At 40.9% G+C, this 20,891-nt stretch overlaps 1 protein-coding gene and 1 long non-coding RNA gene across 6 annotated transcripts in view; both read right to left on the bottom strand.

Moving 5' to 3' along the window:
* The window catches only part of slc24a3 (solute carrier family 24 member 3), a 134,342-nt gene that overhangs the window by 101,056 nt on the left and 12,395 nt on the right, over positions 1-20,891 (bottom strand). The window lies entirely within an intron of this gene.
* Positions 689-18,760, bottom strand: LOC122884097. Its single transcript, XR_006379809.1, has 2 exons — positions 18,342-18,760; positions 689-1,114 (listed from the first exon to the last, which is right to left on the bottom strand). It is a non-coding gene; the product is annotated as an uncharacterized LOC122884097 (long non-coding RNA).

Consider the following 20,891-nt stretch of genomic DNA (forward strand, 5'->3'; position numbering starts at 1 on the left):
CTCCCTCTAAGTGTTAGTCTGTATGACCCTAGGTCACTAAACTGGACATTGATCATTACATCTCTGCCATACTTGAATAATTGTGCAATATTCCCGTACAATATTTAGTTTTCCTATGTTAGTTTTTCCTATTTATTGATATTATATACCTCCATTACTGCTGCAATATCTTAATAATCTCAATAAGCTACACTTAACTCGACAGTACATGCACCACTGCTTATTACTTATTACTTATATTATTACATTATATTATCATACTGTATTATCATCATCAACCAGTAAACCCACTTGGTACTTCACACATATTTTATCTTATACTTATACCCACCTGGTACTTAATTTTTCTGACCTGATTTTTATGGTATTTTATAGTGTATTGTATTATATTTTTTGCTAGTACTTTCTCCTGTGTGCACTGACCTAAAGGCGAGCTGCTGTAACAAAGAGTTTCCCTTCGGGGATCAATAAAGTATTTCTGATTCTGATAATAACACGGTACTCACCAAGTTAATTGCTGAGATTTGGGAAGAAATAGGGCATGAAACACAAGCAGTCAGACAATCAGACAGGCTTTAAACAAGTTAGTAAAACTTATTTGGAAGAGAAAATGAAGACAAACAGTAAGATTATTTCCTAAACTCGTAGTAGTGTACGATCAGCGAACCCAAAGATGCAGAATACAGGGTTTAAATGACAAAGTCAATCTTTATTTGAACTACACGGAATAACTGGGAATGGCTCTTCTCCAGAGTGGTAGGTCCGGCGCTGTCCTCAGCGGCCCCAGGGGAAACAGTAAGCCCGGCTCTGGGGGGATAGTGAAGATCCAGGAGTGGAGACAGGTGAAACGTATACTGGCCCGGCTCGTGTAGAGTGATGCGTGGACCTGGACAGGAAGTGGATCCGTGGCGTGGAGCAGGCTGCGATGTGTAGACCCAGACAGGCAGCTGACCCATGGAGTGGAGTAGGCTGGGTCCGAGAGGTTATGGCTCATGAGGTTTGGCTAGAAGTCAGAGAGCCAGCCGGCAAGGATAGCGTAGCAGGAGAGACAGGTAAACAGGCAGGTAGTGATCCAGAAGGAGACGGGAGCTGCAATCACCGGCACAGGGTAAGTCTGAGGTAGAAACAGATCAAAGTCAAAACGAGGCAACTAGAAATACTTGCAAAGATGCTTAGCTTCATCATCATATGGCGCTGGTAGTGTGGTTGAGCCTGGTATTGATGAGTAATTGGAGTCAGGTGAGCCGGTGATCAGCAGCAGGCAGGAGACCAAGGAGCCAGACCAGAAGACATACACACACATACACACATCTTGGGACGAACAAAGGACACACAAGAAACACAAGGAGAGGAGAGCACACAGGAGCATGCAGGGATCGGAAGGGTATGGTGGCTGACTATGACATAAACTGAGTGTTTTAAACATCAATCACAGTTTAGAGACCTGGTTCAACCTTCATCTATCATACTTGCCATAGATATGTGCCCACATAGTTTTCCTGAGCAACGAGGGAGTATTGCTGAAATTTCAAATGCACTCATTTTCAGTTTTGTCAAAGTGATTTAGATTATCTGTTTTGTATTCCCAGATATATACCAAACGTCACAGCAACATGAGATTTGGTGTTTGGGCATTGCGTGCCCCTCTGATTTTCCACCTCATCGTCATACTCAAAGTTTATTCAGTTTCAACTCTGACCTTGTTGGGGACCTTTCACTGCACCACCAAGGAGATGACAGGGGCCCGTTTCAGCCAATTTTCAACATGCAAACTATAATTTGAAACATGAGATTATTTCCTCTTGCTCATTTTGACACATTTCACTAATCAAAACAAATGCCATACTTGCAACCCATGCATAAACATATGAGAGGAATTTGCAAGTGACAAACATTTGTAAAACGTAGCGCTGTCACCTTTTCAATCTACATGTAAACAGTGCTCGTTGTCATGGATAGCTGGAACCTGAGTGCAATCCCTGATGGACAAAAAGATCATGTTTCAGGAGTCCCAGAACTGTACAACACCACCACAATCCTGACAGGAAGCATAACAGAATGTCTGCAGTCACACAAGGTGACCAAGTATGTGAATAGGGAGATAATAATCAATGGTGCTTTCCTGCAACTGGCGGATGCTGGTGACACAAACCTATGCTACACCTTGCCATGTAGTTATTCATTATTTCAGGGACCTCTGGTTTAAACTCCAATACATCACTGAAGTCTTTCTATATGTAAAATTCAATAAAATCAAAGTATATTCCCGCCAAAAAAAAACACCTTCAGTTCCTGCTGTCAGTGGAAGCACCTTTCCACACAGAATTAACTTTTCCAGATAGTCAAGCAGTCACTGCGCTGTTGCAAATCCCACCTGTCACACTGCCAACTGAAATTCAGAAACACTATCTGCGAGCTGTCAGCCACATCTACTCAATATCTCAGAGCAAGAGCCATGTAATATTCAGTAGGCACTGCTGTGAACTGCGTGGCACACACCTCACTCTCTCAGACACGCACCAGCCAAGCCTTGCCGTGTGATTGCCCATCAATAAATCAATATGACTCTTAGTGTTAGGATGACATTGGTCTCCAGAGGGAATATATACTGTATACTATCAATTTATATATGCAGTGTATATATTCATATATGTATTTTTATGTTAGATTATGCGTATGGGTATAAAATACGCCAACATAAAAGATCAATATATGCAAAGTCCATCAGAGGGTTTAGTTAATTGTCGCTTAACGAACGTGACAGCTTAATGGCCTCCTTAGCTGACACCATCAGACGCCACTCCTGCTGTGAGTGTGTTAGGGTGCTGTCATCTCAGATGGTTTCTATCACCTCTCACTCATCTCTCTTTCTGTCTGAAGATGTGACCCATGAACTGTCTTTTAAAAATAGATTTAACTGAACAATTTTTATACTTTTATACTAGACAAAATACATTTTGAAGGCGGTAAACATTCTGTTATAATGTCCAGCTGTCATGATAAAACCAATATCTACCTGCAGCAAATTCAAGGCAGGTATGATCATGTAAGTGTGACTGAAGGGAGATAGACTGAAGGGTGGACCACCTGGAGGAGGAGTACTAATCTACCATCAGGCTGAGGTACCTTCTGCCATGATACCACAATAGAATATTTGTGCTAAAAAAACTAGCAAGCTATTGTACAAAGGCTCTTGCATGATCTTGAAAGAGTGAGAGCCAAGATATGGAAAGCTGGTGATGCCTTTAGTTTAACAGTGATTTTTTTACACAATTAATGGCAGATTGTGCTTTACATTTGTTATGTTCATATGTGAAACAACTTTGATAGCCTTAGTATACGTATGTTAATAATAATAATAATAACAATACATTTCCAATTTATAGTTATAATGACGTATCTGACTGATGGTGTAGTCCCTCATTCGTCCAGGAGTGTTCCATCGTAGAAAAGGTTTCAGTTGTAGTCATCTGGACACTGTTTTCAGAATCAAGACGTTTCGGCTCCCGAAGTCATTCTCAATTGTGAAAATGGTCTGAGAACTCAGAAATTTAATTATGATGCAACCGCGTGGTCACTTATGTCACAGTGTGTGAACGTATTACATAAGTATCATGTTCCCTGTGTCAATAAAACACACATGATGCAAGAAACATCCAGGTCTACAACCTGAAGAAATGTGCACTTCCTCACTACAAAGACTTACTGCATGAATTCTCCTTCACACTGCAGCACAGACCAAATAATGTATGAGCTTCAGAGCAGCAAAAGCAGCAGAGTGTGTGTGTGAGAGAGGAGGATTATCACTGTAGAAATGTTTTATGTGTATAAATCAGGCAAAACACACACACACACATTTCAGTACAAACTGTCTCTCAGATGCAGAAACGACTTCAGACAAGACAGTTATGTAATCAGGGTGTATTTGCCTAAATTGTCTAAAAATGGACTGGAGGAAGTGTATGGTGCATTCTCTGCACCAAGAGGTTTGAGATGAACAAAGCACAAAAATGATCTTAGTTGGACAAAGCTCAACATGACTATAGCACAGCCTCATTGAAACATGTTTTGTGCAGGTATATGATTTATACCTGCACTTAGCCTGTGTTGACTAAAATGTGAAATGAAAGAATACTGTGCTTTCTGCTTTGAGCTTCTGTCATGAAATAGGTGGTTCTGGTTCTGGTGACATAGTGACTACTTGCAGGACTACTTGGTGAACTTCTGTAGCTTACAAGCTAACCAATAACATATTAGCTAACCAGGAGCCTGCTAGCTTACAATAGCTCTCCAAGCTGGAGCTAGCTCAGTGGATAACCAGACAGTAAGTTCACACTGTTTATTCAAGAGATGTACAGTGGGGACGGAAAGTATTCAGATCCCTTTAAATTTTTCACTCTTTGTTTCATTGCAGCCATTTGCTAAAATCAAAAAAGTAAATTTTATTTCTCATTAATGTACACTCAGCACCCCATCTTGACAGAAAAAAATACTGAAATGTAGACATTTATGTAAATTTTTTAAAAAAAAGAAAAACTGAAATATCACATGGTCATAAGTATTCAGACCCTTTGCTCAGTATTGAGTAGACGCACCCTTTTGAGCTAGTACAGCCATGAGTCTTCTTGGGAATGATGCAACAACTTTCTCACACCTGGATTTGGGGATCCTCTGCCATTCTTCCTTGCAGATCCTTTCCAGTTCCGTCAGGTTGGATGGTGAACGTTGGTGGACAGCCATTTTCAGGTCTCTCCAGAGATGCTCAATTGGGTTTAGGTCAGGGCTCTGGCTGGGCCAGTCAAGAATGGTCACAGAGTTGTTCCGAAGCAACTCCTTTGTTATTTTAGCTGTGTGCTTAGGGTCATTGTGAACCTTCGGCCCAATCTGAGGTCCTGAGCACTCTGGAAGAGGTTTTCTTCCAGGATATCTCTGTACTTGGCCGCATTCATCTTTCCTTCAATTGCAACCAGTTGTCCTGTCCCTGCAGCTGAAAAACACCCCCATAGCATGATGCTGCCACCACCATGTTTCACTGTTGGGATTGTATTGTGCAGGTGATGAGCAGTGCCTGGTTTTCTCCACACATACTGCTTAGAATTAACGCCAAAAAGTTCAATCTTGGTCTCATCAGACCAGAGGATCTTATTTCTCATAGTCTGGGAGTCCTTCATGTGTTTTTTGGCAAACTCTATGCAGGTTTTCATATGTCTTGCACTGAGGAGAGGCTTCCGTCGGGCCACTCTGCCATAAAGCCCCGACTGGTGGAGGGCTGCAGTGATAGTTGACTTTCTGGAACTTTCTCCCATCTCCCTACTGCATCTCTGGAGCTCAGCCACAGTGATCTTTGGGTTCTTCTTTACCTCTTTCACCAAGGCTCTTCTCCCACGATTGCTCAGTTTGGCTGGACGGCCAGGTCTAGGAAGAGTTCTGGTCATCCCAAACTTCTTCCATTTAAGGATTGTGGAGGCCACTGTGCTGCCAACCTTGAGTGTTGCAGAAATTCTTTTGTAACCTTGGCCAGATCCGTGCCTTGCCACAATTCTGTCTCTGCGCTCCTTGGGCAGTTCCTTTGACCTGAATGAGAAATAAAATGAACTTTTATGATTTTAGCAAATGGCTGCAATGAAATAAAGAGTGAAAAATTTAAAGGGGTCTGAATACTTTCCGTACCCACTGTATTTCTACCATCCTGTCTCACTGACTGCAAACCATGTCGCTTTTGTGGAAGTTTATACTCCAGCAGAGCAGCGTTGTATAACAGTGGATAGTGTAACATGGCTAATATGGTAGCGGCCTCCATTGTCTCTCAAATGCAGACTCTTCACTCCCTTGAGGGTCAGCACTGTCAAGACGGTCTGCCATTGGTCAACAGTGAGAATTCACATGTCAAAGTTTGTCAAAGTTGAACACAAAAGATTTCTGCGGATTTACTTTGCCTCTATGAGCAAATCCTTTGATTACAGCAATTTGATTGAATTTAACTTGTTTTCCTCTTCAAGATGTTGCTGTTTTTAGTGTTGGTGTGACCACTTGGCTGACTGGCAGTTGGAGTACTTCCAAGGCTTGGATCCAAGGACTGAATCATCAATACAAAAGATAGAATTAGAAAATATCTGCTTCTTTGTAGTCAAAAGTACAAGCCTGTGTACATACCAACTTAAAGACAGAAGTCAAGAAACAAACTCTTAAGAAACATTTCTGTAACGGCATCATGTGTCACTCGCGCTATACGCATGTATACAAAACCCGAAGCGTATTTTTACACTTCAAGTCTATTTTCTTCTGTTTCACACACTTAACTACAGTGATTGTGTATTGGGCTCTAAGCGCTGCCAAAAAAGCGGGTGACCTACATTCAAACCTGAACCTAAACTGACATAAAAACATGATTTCTCAGAAACAACAATGAAATTATTAAAACTAATAACACAAATCTATAGTATCTTTACATTACCAAGGAGACTACCATGTTTCCATAAAGCCGGAATTCTGTTCATCCCGCAGCAGTTCTGCTTACCAAAAGACTTGGATTTCACAAATGGTCAACCTATTCTTAAAATGGGTAAGAACCCACTTTAAAGTTTAAGTTTAAGAATTCAAAATTGTTTTGTCCCCAAGCATTGGCTTTACCACACCTGTAAGACTCTGAGTGCCCTATGGCAAACTTTGGAGGGAACCAGCAACTAGATGGTTTGATTAGTCTTTCACCCCTATACCCACGTCGGATAACTGATTTTCACGTCAGCAACGCTACGGGTCTCCACCAGTCTCTCCTCTGGCTTTGTCCTTCCCAGGTACAGTTCACCATCGGTAGTGTGCCCAACCAAACGGGCCGCGAGTCACAGGGTTTGCTTCACCCTCTGATTCTAGACTGGATTAGATTCCTTAGTCCGAATTCAGCCAAGTCATTTTGTTTGTTATTCTCCTGTCTTTAGCACATAACACACAATATATATATGCCACTTGAAAATAAACTTACAATCAGCCAGACATGAATAGAACAGCTTCTGGCAGCCAGACTGCCTATTAAACAGTGAGTTCTGTGAATTAAGAGCAGGCTGCAGATAAGGAGAGTTTCATTCATTATCTTTCCAGCAAGGAGATTAATGTCCTCAGCATATTTGTCTTTTCAATAGGAATGGCCTTTCTAATCTCTAACATAATAAGCTTCTCTCCAACTGTCTCACACACACATAGGCACACAGACACACACATACAAACACAGACACACAGATTGTTAAATTTCACTCAGAGTCACCTAAGAGTTCGATTAATCTGATTGGAGTAATTAAAGGTGTAGTGGGTTCATCTGGCCCTGCTAAGTGCAGGTGAATAGCACTGTGAATGTGTTTGCATTGGTCAGGGGAACAAAAGGGCCCTGCAGGCATTAGCCTGCAGAGCTCAATCACACATCCAACTGTGTCATTATCATCAGCCAACGAGAGCCACTCAGAGAATTCAGAGATAAAGCACATTAAATTGGTATTTTCCAGTTTTGCAGGTAAGATATGGACCCATACATAGGGGTCAGTGGTTGTGGGCTTATGTCTCCAAGGAAAAAAAAGTATGTTTATCTTCCTGAGAAAGAATAAAGAATGTTTAAGAATGATTATTGGTTCAAGATTGTTCATGCGGACATTCTTGTCCTAAAGAAGATACAACTTGAATAACTGTTGAAATGTACAGAGAAACTAGCATAAAAATTTGAGAAACTAGACTCTGGTTAGTTTGGATTTACTGCTTGCTGTCAGTCAGGGAGCTTCATTGACATTCTTTCATTGACAGCTTGTGGCTAAAAAACATATTCAAAAACAAAATCGAGCGATCAAAGTGAGCCAAAGACTTAACTTTGTATATAGTAATACAAGTCAAGAAGCAATATAAAATATAAAATTGACAATAAAATGTTTAATAATTAGTCAGTTTTAGTGGGGGTTCCAGGCCTTGTTGATGAGGCCAGCTGCAGATGAGAGAAACTTTTCTTGTGTTGTGAGGTTTTGGTGCTGATGGACAAGAGCCTCCTGCTGGAGGGGAGTGTCTTAAACTGTTTGTGTCTGGGGTGGGAGGGGTCAGGCACAATCTTTCCTGCACACCTCTGGGTCCTGGATGCATACAGGTCCTGGAGGGATGGCAGATTGCCAATCACCTTCTCTGCAGAGCGAATGATACGCTGTAGACTGCCCTTTTCCTTAGCAGTGCCAGCAGCTTACCAGATGTTGATGGAGGAGGTGAGGATGGATTCAATGATGATGGTGTAGAAGTGCACCATTGTCTTTGGCCGGTTGAACTTCTCCTCTGCTGGATGTTGATGATGGTGCCCAGGAAGCGGAAGGACTCCACAGTGTCAACTGGGGAGTCACACAGGGTAGGGAGTTGGGTGGGGCTGGGTTCTTTCTGTAATCCACTACCATCTCCACTGTCTTCAGAGTGTTGAGCGCCAAGTTGTTCCGACTTCACCAAGTCACCAGATGGTCAATATCCCACCTGTAGGCGTACTCATCCCCACTAGAGATGAGCCCAATGAGAGTGGTGTCATTGCCGATGGATTTGAGATTTCCGAACAAAACAAAACAATGCGCACCAACATGCCGAGGCAGCCATCCGTGGCACCATCTATCTATCAATATGGACAAGGTCTGTTCCATTTCTAATGTACAGGGAGGGACTACTCTGTAAAAAAAGGCAGAATGTAGAAGGCCGATGAGAGGTATGGTAGTTCTTTGCCAGAATCCTCAATCAAATGCTTAATGAGGAATTTTACAATGCTTTTATTTTCTATATATATATATATATAGCTGCAGGGTCTACAGGTCAGCTTGAGACAGCAGTGGGACATAATTTTAAAAACCTGAAAATTTGACAATGCCAAGACTGTGGTTAGCTAAGAGAAACAATGATTGTGAGAGTTAAAATTGCAGTAAGTATGAGCTTTATTGTCTCCAGGAACATAAAATTACATAAGTTTTCAGTATTTTTCAACCTGGGTTTTATTCTCATGAATAAGATTCCATAGTCAGAATGTGTTCTCTTCATGCTAACTTTGCACTCGCCACATCTGCTGAAATGGTTAGTGGATTAATCGATTAGACAATAGAAAGTAAATTAACCACCAACTATTAATTTTTTGAGTTATTTTTCAAGCAAAAATGCATTTGATGGTTCCAGCTTCTTGAAAGCATTTTCTGCTTTTCTCTGTTTTATATCATTGTACCCTGATTATCTTTGGGTTTTTGAGCGTTGGTTGGACAAAACAAGATGAATATATCATCTTGAGCACTAGGAAATTGTAATGGACATTTTTTAGACCAGAGGTTTTTAAGTTCTGACACTGTTGGCCAACTTGCGCCCATTTGTTTTAGCCTAAATACATTTACATTTTGGCAAAATGGCACCATTAAAAGCATGCTGAATTACCTAGCAGTTACTGGTTGCAATGTACTCAATGTACTCACAGACAACATTGCATTACTTGAAGAAAAGTTAAAAAACCTGATGATTCTCAGGCAAGTTCTGAAGTTATAAGGAGCATCTTTTTTCAATAACTTCCAAGCAGATTTATGGACATTTATTGGACATAAAACTGAGATAATGATATTCTTGATTCAAAGGAGTTAGATTTTTGACAATTTTGCAGCATTCAGATGCTAAGGGGTTTAGAGTACCTTAATTGCCAGTATGTTTGTTGATAAATGAGCCAAACTAACTTCACGTTGTTTTTAGAAGACCAGCATGCCCCTAGATGACCAGCATTGTCCCTTTCACCTCACGCAGTGTTAGCCTCACATCTCTCCCTCCATTCACCACAAGGAGGCACACCACAGTTTGAAAACCCCTTTTAGACCAAACGATTAATTAAGTTCATAATTTGCAGATTAATAAAAATAATAAAATAGTCAATTTTACATTAATAATTTCAAATGCCTGTCTTTCACTGCTACTGAAAGTTTGGATTAGCCCTTTTGATTAGCTACAATAGTAGCTAGCCGCATAGGGATCTACCTCTGGGGCATCTTTGCTCCCGGGAAACTCCCATAATTTGCATGGCCCTCAAACTTCATAACCATCATACACGGATTCAAGTCTTGGGTGTTTGTCTGACGTCACCCAAGTTGCCAGATCGTCGATGAAACACAATCTACATACACAATCCTCACACTACATACAATTTCAACCCATCTGTCGCAACCTGGCAACCCACAACTAGGGGTGGGCGGTATACTGGTTTCATCACCGTCATTGTGATAAATGTTTTAGCATATTATAACTAATGTGCTCTACTGTGGCTTTAACATGCAGGTAGAGGGCTACACACAAACTCCCAGAACTGGAGTTACATCCAGTAACTACTATTTTCCCCGCTTACACCGACTCCGGTAACACGAAGATGTGGAAGGTAACATTACAGGCAAAGCATGCCAATTTCTCTGTTGTTCGCTGCAAAAACCAACACAAAAGTCTTCATCTACTCCCACCATCCGAGGAAGTAAAGACCCAGTGGATTAACTTTATTTTTGATAGAAATGTGCCCACAACAACCGGAAAACTCTTATGTGTGTGCGCTAAGTTAACCATTTTACTTCGGACTGCGTTCTCAAATGCAAAGCAGGATTCCCTTCAAAACTAAAGCTCAAAGATGGCTCAATACCCACTTTAAACTTGGATGCTGTAAGTTTAGCCATTTATTTGTTGCTTTACTGTATATTTTGCGGGTTAGCCTGTTGAACTTGGTGTTAGCATGTTGCGGGGTTAATGTGACTAGCGTCTACTACGATGTTGGGCTAATGTTGTAATATTGAGGGACAGTCAAGAGAAATTGTGTGAACATTAAACCTCATTTGAAGCTAATTAAATAACCAGAGTAGTTGGTGGGAAAGTTTTTTCGTGTTGCTTTTTGTGGCACTTCATACTGCAATCCAAGCTCAGCTGGCTTTGTTGTTAAACGAAAGTCCCCTCTGCTCTCGCTGGTGTTATGTCCAAAATGGTTTTCAAATTAACTGGTTCACGTATGTGTGCATGCGTTGTGTTCGACTAACAACGGATCCAATTTCTTTTTTCATAGGTGGCTGTAATGTAGTGCTCACTTATAAGACGGTGTAGTCCCTCATTCGTCCCTCATTCGTCCAATTGTGAAAAAATTGGACGGGAACTGGAAATTTAAGCTACTCTGTGTTACATAAGCCCTGCCCTCAGGAAGGAATCTGCCTGAGTATCTGTTAATAGCTAAGCTTTTTTTTCACAATTGAGAATGACTTCCGGATGGGAGCCGAAACGTATTGATTCTGAAAACAGTGTCCAGATGACTACGACTGAAACCTTTTCTACGATAGTGCTAACTTATACAGTAATATTCGCCGCAACTTCAAAATCGCCAGTAATGTGTTTACGAATGCTGCTGTATGTGTGTCTGTTTCTGTTAATGTTCTTGATAGACATTCCCCATGGTACACTAACTATGACAACAGCAGATCTACAGAATCTTATACAATAGTCACACTCAGGGGTCCAGGGATGGACCCCTCACTCTAACTCGTCCTCTTTTTATCTGTCTCTCGGAGCCATGCGAGGATCCCAAAATACAGATGGTGGATGCTAAAATAGGCTTTGGGCTGGGTGATGAATTAGCCAGGGCATATTTGGGGAGCAAAGGAGCGACAGAGAGAGAGAAAGATTAGAGAGAGACAGAGCGAGAGAGAGAGCGTGAGATAGAAAATAGCTCCTAATGTTTAATCACAGCTAGATCTAGTACATTACAGGGCCAACAGACAAACTAAGTGACCCTTGCTTAGATTTGCTCATTCATCATAACCGAGCACTGAATGTGTGTGTGTGTGTCCTTATGATTTGATTATGAACAGACTCTTGAGGGTGAGACATAAAGCTGCTGTTAACAGATTGGGGGCAATCAGGAGACAAGGACACACGTGTCCTGCGTCTTTGATGCATTAAAATCTGAAAGGACGCAATCAACTCACTGTTTTCCCCCTGATAATGCTAACGTACCTTATGAACCACAAATTCGTGTTGAAATCATAGAAAGAAACCTTGCAGTCACTGTATCTCTCCAGCACCAAACATTAAGCAGCAAACTGGATAATTACTTTGGTAACAACCGAAAAAAACTCCTCAAATACCGTCTCGCATACACACACGATAGACGGTGAATTAACAGTTTTATGAGTTGGTGTTTAATTTGGTGCGTATCTGATCCACCAACCATCCTGTATTTTAGTGAGAGATCTTAATTTTTGAAACGTTCGCCTCTCATTCCCATGGTCTTCTCCCACTAAAATAGCGCAGCTAAACAACAGAGGCTGGTAGCGAGTTGAGGCGACAAAATCCAAAATGTGAAGTAAGGAAAGTATGTAAGGACGGAAATACATTTCATCTTTATGGATTTTACTGATGCCAAATTGACAAGACGACTCTCGACAAATGACGCCTTTTATCTTGTGTTTCTAGAGTTATGTGTTTTTGCGGACATGTAAGGAATTGTTAATGTCAGATTGTTAATGTCAGGGAGTTAGGCATAATATTTTACCTGGAGTGCGCAGGGAACATCAGTTTTACTCAAACTGCAAATATTGTATGTAGCCTATATTTTTAATGTTTTGTCACCACTACAGAAACACTAGGTAACTGCTAAAGTATGATAAGGTTGTACAATCCAGGACACGAGGGGGTATCCATCTGCATCGCTGCCAGCTTCTCATCCAGCAGGGCTGGCTGGATGGTGTTGAAAGCACTGGAGAAGTCAAAAAACATGATCCTGACCATGTTTGCCGGCTTGTCCAGGTGGGTGTGGATGCGGTTCAGCAGGAAGATGATGGCATCCTCAACTCCCAGCCGGGGCTGGTAGGCGAACTGAAGGGGATCCAGGAGGGGTCTGACCATGGGCCACAGCTGTTACAGCACTAGACTCTCCAGGGTCTTCATTAAGTGGGAGGTCAGTGCCACTGGTCTGTAGTCCTTGGAGCCACTGGGACACGGCATCTTCGGCACAGGAATGAGGAAAGATATCTTCCACAGAATAGGGACCCTTTGAAGACTCAGGCTCAGGTTGAAGGACTCCACATAGCTGGGGGGCACAGGCTTTTGGCACCCCGGGGCTAATAGATATTACACATTGTTACGGCAAGAAGTTCAATATCATGTTGGAGCTTAAAAACTGGATAAATTGACATTTGGAAATTTAGGAAAATTTATTTAGGGATAGACTTATAAACAACTTTTAAGGTAAAAAAAAAATAATGACTACTTGCGGCTTTGCAGATTGGCCAAAAATTGACCCCATGTGATCTAGCATCTACCGTGCCTGTACTCTGGTATGTCCCACTTTGCCTTTAAGGGGAGAGTTATTTTGCTATCGGCAGAACATAAATCAAATTAAACTCCACTCTTTGGTAGGGGCTGGCAATATGGCCCTAAAATAATAGCACAATATTTCAAGGTATTTCTGCGATAATGATATTCTTGACGATATACGGTATATTTGTGCATTGAAAAATTTACACACACACATACATATATATATATATATATATATATATATATATGTGTGTGTGTATAGAGATATAGATAGATATAGATATATATATATATATGTGTGTGTATAGAGATATAGATAGAGATATAGATATATATATATATATATATATATATATATATATATAGATATATATAGATAGATAGATAGATATATATATACACACATATATATATATACACATATATATATACACATATATATACACATATGAAAGAATACATTGATACATTACCCTATTTCTAGTAGGTTATTTCTTATTTCACCATTTTAAATTCTACTTAATTCTCCTCTTATTTTAGTGTTTTACTCACAAACCACTTTAATCTGCTCACCCTGTCTTTCCCTTCAGTTCTCTTTCCCCCACACACGCACTCTCACACCTACACCTCTGTCTCTTACTGCCCCCCCTTGTTTCTCTCTCCCTGTAGGTGTCTGCTTTGTTGACTTTCTTCGTCAGCAGTATGTTTTATAAAGTCGCCTAAAAAACACAACTCACGTGCAAGGCAATTACTGAGACCCCAGCAGGACACAAGTTTTCAGTGGAACGCTACAGTGCAGTTTACAATTGGTAAGGGCAATTTGTAAGCCTCTAAACTGTTTTGCTCTAGTCAGCTCTGCTGCTCAGATGAAATTTGTTTGCATGCAAATGTTGACACTGTAGCCTATGTTATTTGGCTTAGGCTAAGTGGTTAGCTAGCTATTAGACCAGTGGTTTTCAACCAGTGTGCCGTGAAGCACGATCAAGTATGCCATGGAATTTTAGGACAACCAAATAATTTTTTATATACCTACTGTGTCCTCTCATGTCAATTTTGGTATCAGGAGGGGGAATAATTATTTAGCTGCATATCAAATGTCAGAACACACATAACGAGCTGCTAGCAAAATCTTATGAAAGACTTCATCTATTTTGTGATACAAGGAAGGCAGTCCACATCAAGAGTAAAAACTGGCAGTATGAAAATTAAGTTATTTGGACTGTCTGGAGATGTCAATAGCCCTCAACCCGAGAGAGTGATCTGCAGTGGATGTTAGCTAACTTCACTAATGCCAATTGATGCAAACAGTGCTGCCAAGTCAGCTGAAGAGGCTCTTGAAAACAAAGTATCCCTTCCACAGATAACATTAGCTGCGCAGCAGATTCAGGTAATTCCATCTCCCTCCCTCCCTGAAGTTGTGAGACTAATGAGACAGCTACGTTAATAGCATTTTTTTTATTTCCTCCAGTCCACTAATTCTGTCCTGATTAGGCCTACTCTGATTATCCAGTCTATTTTGTATCACCAGAGCTGTATATGTTTGCTGGCTCTCTCCCTCCCCATTTATTTTGATGTCTGTTGCCCAAAGTCCACACCCCTCCTCTCCACAGTCTGTAAATTCTGGATTCTGATTATTACAGGTGCAGGTGATATGAACATGCCACTTGTTTAATCCAGATAAGAGATAAATACAAATACTGTACAATATCTGCACTTGTTAATCAGATACCTATTACTTCCACATAGAAGCTGCATGTGCTATTGTTGACATTGCACTGTGCTCTCATCTAGGTTTCTACAATCTGATTGCACGTTAACAAGGCATCGTTTTCTTACTGCATCAGTCATAGGCCTTATGATTTGGGGCCTATCATCCCCAAATACATTGTCATCATAATAATCATAATTATTTTTGCTGTTCATATTTAATCTGAACAATAATGTGTAGCATACTTGTCTTGCAAGGTCTTGTACTGATTCATATAAATAGGCCTACAGATTTTTGATGAGTGATGCCATTGCTGCCTATTAGATTGAATCATTTGTCAGTGTGCCATATAGGGGAAATATCTCTAATGACAATATAATCATGACATTTGAGACAATCTGCATAATTGATTACCGTGAGTTGGTGTGCCTTGTGATTCTGGTTTGACTTTTGGGCCCAAAAAGGTTGAGAACCACTGTATTAGGCTACAATGTGTAACGTGTACAACCAGGACTACAACCTGAGACAGTCTGCCACAACCTCATACCTAACAATCTGAGTCTAACACATTGTCAAACTATGAACATTGTTGCACAATTTCAGTCAGTTTGAGCATCACAAGACTGAGATAAGAGGCATGTCGAAAAGAAAATTACCAGTGTTACACATCCAAACCTTTTTCTTTTAAAACAAACTCCCAATCAGAGCCCGGGGTCAGGTCAGACCGAGTTTGATGAGGACCAGGGTCAGACATAGAGCAGCACAGAGCAAGACCCAGTATCAGGTCAGAGCACAAACACTGTGGCCCAACAATTGCTTGGAGATAGTACACAATTTACTGCACAATAGACAGTTAAGACTGCACTATGTAACTTTCACGACAGAGGAGGATGATAAGAGAAAACAGAGGGGGAAAAAAAATCTTAAAGCAAGTTAACTTTGTCCACTGTTTTAAATAGTGTTCACATTTATGCTCTACAAATGATACTATCCTTTCACGTCATTCTCATGTATTTCCTGTTTGCAGAGAAGATTTAGCACCACCAGTCATGCCCAACCAGAAATGTTTGTATGAGTATTCATTCATTCACTCACACTTTGCCACTCTGCACCTAGTGGCAGCTCACAGGCACTTTGTGTAAGACTAATTCAATCTTTGCAAGAATGCTTCACATCTATGACACTGTGTGTCCTTGTTATATTGTTCAGTGCCCCCTAGAATTATCAGCATGCTTGGTAAAGATAAACCAAAAAGGTTGTAAAAATAAAAAAGCACAAGCAATATTTGTGTCAAAACCTCTCTATTAAGATTAAATTTGTCTAAGCGCAAAAATTGCTTCTATTTGGGTTAATTTTTACAACATGTTTAGCTCATTTTCATCAAGAATCCAAAAATTCAGGAGGGTACTGTACAATATGTTGTCAGCTTCATGATTGAATGGTTTGAAAAAAAACATATGCAAATAATGTGGTCATTAGCAGTACATTTATAATTTATCCTTGTTGTAGTTTATTTTCGACATTTTGTTTACCATTCCAGACATTTCACAGTCCAAAGCAGAGTCGCGTCTACCTCCATGGCTATAAGCTTCATGCAAAGTCCAAGGAACATACCAGTGCTATGTATGCATAGAGCGAACACACAAGGGTTATGCAAACCAATTCTTCCATGCTCCATGCCATAAAGGAGAGGCAAAAGAAAACAGAAGAGAACCATAAATACATAAAAACTGTTGCAGATGTACTCTTGCTAACTGCCACTCAGAAAATTACGCAGAGAGGCCATAGAGAATCTGAGGAGTTGCTTAACAGAGGCAATTTCTTAGCAATTTTGCAGAAAATAGCAAAACACGACTCTCAAATACAGAAATGCATTGCAAGTGGCAATGCAAAACACATGAGCAAGGTCCTTCGAACTGAAATTCTCAATTGTTTGGCTGAGATGGTACGCAGTGACATAATCAAGGAAGTGAAAGAAAGTCAGAAAGAACCTTAGCAAAAAGGAACCAGGGCTCGACAGTAACCGTTGCCAGGTTGCCATTGGCAACCATTCTGAGAAATTGGCAACCGATTCTCCCAGTATTTTTTTTTCTCCCCACCGCTGCCTACTTGCATGCTTATCAAAAGAAAAAACACTTCAAAGAGACACAGCGTAGCTTACCGGTAGCCTACAGCTGTACTTTTGGAGACACCCAGGGACACACACAGGGAAGTGGTCAGACCATCCAAGGGTGTCTGTTGTTAGCCTGCCAACGCCTGGAAGCACGTCACAAAAGTCCGCCATTTGTTAGGCCGCCCGTCCTTACAGTCCGGATCCATCTTCTCTTCAACCACCATGCCATTTACCCACTAACCATCTGTTCATCGTGCGGGCTGTCAATTCCCGGAAGCCTTATGCCTTAACGCTTAAGATTCAAATTCTAATTCAGATAAAACACAAACGAAGAATTTAGTTTGGTTCCTGTAATAAAGCTTTTAGACATTCTTTTATGTCACATTTTCATTATTAAGCTGATGTATAACTGCATAGTATCTTAATTATACTAAAATATAAGGTGACTGAAAATGGCAACATATTTTCAGTTTTGGCAACCACTTTTAAAAGTTAGTGTTGAGCCCTGGGAACAGCTATCTTTTGTTCTAAGATATTACTATGATGGAGCTGTTCATTAGAGTCTTTTCGACTTCCAACAAGCTGATACTTCGGTCATACTTCAGGACATCACACATGAGAGCAGTGGGGACAGGGCAGTCGATGCATGGGGTCTACTTCTACAAAGTTCTTGTCAGATGTGCTGCAATTGCCATCTCTTGACCTGGCAAGCGCAGTCGAACTTATGCATGTCTTACTGGATACACTGCAACGCTACAGAGATAAGGATGCTTTTGAGGAGCTCTGGACTAAGGTGGAGAGTACTTGCCAAAAAAGTGTGCCAGTGTAAGTGTTCCAATGGCGCAAAAGAGACATCGCGTCTACACTGGGTGGGCGTAGGAATTTAACCAGTTGATATTGATAGCTTTCATCAAAGCATCTTGTACCCCATATTAGATTGCATGGTCAGTGAGTTACAGAGGCACTTCTCCAAGAAGAACTGCAAAGTAATGAAAGGTATTCAAGCCCTGCACCCTATTAGCACCACTTTTCTGAGAAAAGCTTGTTTGTCTTTGCAGAAGCTTACGATTCCAATTTGGAAGACCTGAAACATGAGGTCCATCAAGTCAAGAGGCTCTTGGAAAGAAAACAAAAGAAAACAAAAATACATCTGTCACGCACACCCCTCACGGTAGCGACAATCGGTATACCCCGGGCCCCCTTGAATAAACTCACCAGAAATAGAGTGCTGCCACAGCCACTAGGTTCACTGCTTCACAGCGGTGAGCGAGCCTCGGACACTCAGGGCAGCAGGCCCCCTCGTCTCTACCCTTCCTTACCGCGGAGGTTGAGGTAAAGAGTCCCAGACTCTTAGCCGTGCACGGTCTTAACCTGCCGCTCCGAGCGCCCAAGTCCTCTCACACGAGTGAAAACGCCGACAATGCCAAATTGTGGCAATTTCTGCGGAATAAAGAAACACTCAAGGCAATCACTTGTCTTTCTGTAGGTTTACTTCAAGCGTCTGCAGACGGACTCACAGCAACAAAAGCATACAAACAAAAGTATCAGTATAATCTGCTCTGAATGATTACAGATCAGCATCAGTTATTTATCCAGTCTTCGGGGTCAGGCTCCTCAACCCAGGGAGAAGAGTGTCCCTGAAGTCTGGACATAACAGTCATTAGGATGTTTTGTAGTTCCATCTCATCATTATGTACTGTTCTCATCACGCAGTCCAAACAATCATACACAGATCAAGTATTGACGTCAAACAATTTTGTTTAGCATCTGTATGTTATTATATCAGAGTCCGTTTGTTCTTGCCATTACACCATCTACACCTTGAGCCTTGAGTTTGTAGTCTGGGGTCTTTCAAAGACGTTCTTCATGAGATATCCAGGCTTTTGAAGATTGCAGTCATCACCAGTTAGCAGTGCCTCATGTGCGAGAAGTTTCTCTGCCCTAAAACTGATATAGTCTCACCTGAGAACAACAATGGACAATGACCTTTTGAGCAACCTTGGAATTCTAAGCACTGAAACAAGAAATGCACGAGTGGTTGATATGGACAAATTTGTCAAACGTTTTGCCAGTTGACATGCAAATTGGCAAATTATGCTGTTTTAAGATACCGATCAATGTTGCTCCACATGAGAAACACACTAAGACTGCCAATATTTGATGGATGCTAGCTAAGCTACTGCATATAGAACATACTTTAAACTGCAACAGTATAGTAAAGAAAAAACATTGATATTTATCGCACTGGAAAGCGTGGTAATGTGAAGGGTGACATAAACTCTGTAATTTACATTCAGTATTCTCTGCTATGCTTTAATTTCATGGCAACAATAATTTTATAGGAGTATGCAGCTTTTCTTTGTACAGCGGATTTCTCATTTTAAATAGGAAGTATTCACGAATATATGTTACAGTAGATATATCATGATAGCTGCTTTGGTAATGTTTATTGCACTGGATTGCATGGTATCAACCAGGAACTGTAATTAGGGCCCTATTGGCATGCAAGGAATTATTATTCTTCTTTCCATTTTTCTGAATTAATCAAATTTTTGAGGTTCTAAAGGTGCTCAAAAAGTTGTGAAACTTTGCACACTCATCAAGACTGGTGAAAAATGTGATTTTATGGATTTTATGAAATTTTCAAAAATTCAGAATTTTTGGAAGCCACATGTAAGATGCCAAGACAAACAAAAAAGTCTCTTGGAGCCATGCCTTCATATGTACACATCTATGTGACAATATTCTGTTATTGTCACAGTACCACCTACTGGCAACAGGAAATGGCATGTTTTACACATTGATTTACTCCGGCCAACAGGTTGAGTACATCCACTTCAAATGTTGGCAGAAATGGACTTAAGACCTTGGTGAAACTTCATTGTAAAGATTGTGAGTTTTCGGCAAATGGCCTTGGCGTGGGGGGCGAGGCTAATTTCGATGCTTCCCCATGACACAGAAAGCTGTTGTAACTTCACTTTACATTGTCCAAGCTTCCCCAAATTTCACATACTAGATAAGAGTCCAGGCCTGAACACATCCACATCCCCAAACTGAGTCATAGGGCCACCTACTGATGACAGGAAGTCACCCTTCAAAAATTAAGCCCCTTCTTGCGGTTTGATGTACATGTACGAAATTTGTCCCCAATATTTAGTTATTTTCATAGTGCCACCTACTGGCAACAAGAAGCTTTCTGTTACCTTTCTGTGACAAACATCATGCGATTTACATCGAATTTACATGATGTGGTCTACATGATATCCAGCAAGTGTTACTCATGTGTGTTCTCTAGCGCCACATAGTGGACACAGAAAGTAATATTTAATCAGGAAGTTGCTGTAACTTCAGTTTACACCGTCCACTCTGCCTCTAATTTCATGTTTGATAAGAGTCCCACCCTGATAACATCTACAGGCCAATAATGACGTAAAGCCATAGCGCCACCTAGTGGCAACAGGAAATAACCCTTCCATGGCAAAGATGATCCAATTTGCACGAAATTTTCGTGGTGTGGTCTACGCATCATATCCTTCAACATGACGCATAAAGTGTGCTGTCTAGAGCCACATAGTGGACACAGGAAGTGACATTTAACTCCCACGTGCAGTGACCAAAACACATTACAATTCAGAGCTGCGTCGAACAAGCAGCTGCATCATGCCCCGACATGCGAGGATGTGTGAGGGCCCCATCATCGCTGCCTGCAGCTTTAATTTTCACTTGATATTCTCTTGTTTGGATTTCAGGCAATCATTTTGTAAG

The sequence above is a fragment of the Siniperca chuatsi genome, linkage group LG11 (genome assembly GCF_020085105.1).
Source record: "Siniperca chuatsi isolate FFG_IHB_CAS linkage group LG11, ASM2008510v1, whole genome shotgun sequence".
NCBI lineage: Eukaryota > Metazoa > Chordata > Actinopteri > Centrarchiformes > Sinipercidae > Siniperca > Siniperca chuatsi.